Here is a 1411-nt window from a genome sequence, read left to right on the forward strand (position 1 = left end):
CAACAGCTCCAAGATTTTATGGAACAGCCAAAGATGTTTCAGTACTTTCTTTTTATCTCTGCTCCCATAGTGAATTCTGAAAAAAAACTGCCAGAAGGCGTCTATTTTAAACCAAGTTAGGGAGTCTCAGCCTCAGCCTCCTCTCGGGCTCCGCCCGGGACCTGCAGCCGGAAGCTTCGGAGCCGCGGCCCCAGGCACTGCGGTCTCAGGTTTCTTTCCTCCAGAAAGAAAACAATTGACACCTTGCATCCTGGAAGTTCATTTAAGAGACTGAAATTAGAGACTTCTTTCAAATTTGGACATGGCTAATCGAGGAGCAACAAGACCCAACAGGCCAAATACTGGAAATAAAATATGCCAGTTCAAACTAGTACTTCTGGGAGAGCCTGCTTTTGGCAAATCGAGCCTAGTGCTTCGTTTTGTGAAGGGCCACTTTCATGGATTTCAAGAGAGTACCATGGGGGCTGCTTTTCTAGCCCAAACTGTGTGTCTTGATGACACAACAGTAAAGTTTGAAATATGGGATACAGCTGGTCAAGAACAATACCATAGCCTAGCACCAATGTACTTACTACAGAGGAGTGCAAGCAGCCATAGTTGTATATGATGTTACAAACGAGGAGTCCTTTGTCAGAGCCAAAAACCGGGTTACAGAACTTCAGAGGCAAGCCAATCCTAACATTGTAATAGCTTTATCAGGAAACAAGGCTGACCTCGCAAATAAAACAGCTGTCAATTTCCAGGAAGCACAGTCCTATGCAGATGACAACAGTTTATTATTTATGGAGACATCAGCTAAAACATCAATGAATGTAAATGAAATATTCACGGCAATAGCTAAAAAGTTGCCAAAGAATGAACCACAGAATCCAGGAGCACATTCTGCCAGAGGAAGAAGAGTAGACCTTACGGAACCCACGCAGCCAACCAGGAGTCAGTGCTGTAGTAACTAAACCTCCAGTTTAAACTAACTGGAATGTTCTTCTGCTTCCTAATTGTTAATAATAGTGGAACTGGAGCATTTAACCAGTCCAGTATGACTTCCAAAAAGAAGAGACTTACAATAGCCAAGTTTCTAATACAGAATTATATTAAGCGTTTTGAACTTAATTTTTAATAACATGCATGTGACCCTCTGACTAGTGTTTCAGCAGTGGAAGGGGGAAATGAGAGCTGTGTGTACACTTGTTTCTTTGGAAGGTTAGTGGGACTCACTTCTCTTCACCAGTGATATAAACAAATGACTCTGAACCCACAGGTAACCAGCCAGTTCTGTGAAAAAGATTTGGAACTTACTCATTTGGACTTTTCCAAAAAAATTATTTCTTTGGAAGGAGGTTCTAAAGATATTTCTGCTTAGCTACCATATTCAGGCAACCTGTAATTTCTCTTAGTATCCTTATTTAAAGTA

General features: G+C 41.5%; 1 pseudogene; it reads left to right on the forward strand.

Annotated features, from left to right (window-relative positions):
• The first annotated feature begins 301 nt into the window (after positions 1-301).
• LOC103008876 (ras-related protein Rab-5A-like) lies at positions 302-1066 on the forward strand (annotated as a pseudogene).
• The last annotated feature ends 345 nt before the right edge of the window (positions 1067-1411 follow it).

This window comes from Balaenoptera acutorostrata, chromosome 5 (assembly GCF_949987535.1).
Source record: "Balaenoptera acutorostrata chromosome 5, mBalAcu1.1, whole genome shotgun sequence".
Taxonomy (NCBI): domain Eukaryota; kingdom Metazoa; phylum Chordata; class Mammalia; order Artiodactyla; family Balaenopteridae; genus Balaenoptera; species Balaenoptera acutorostrata.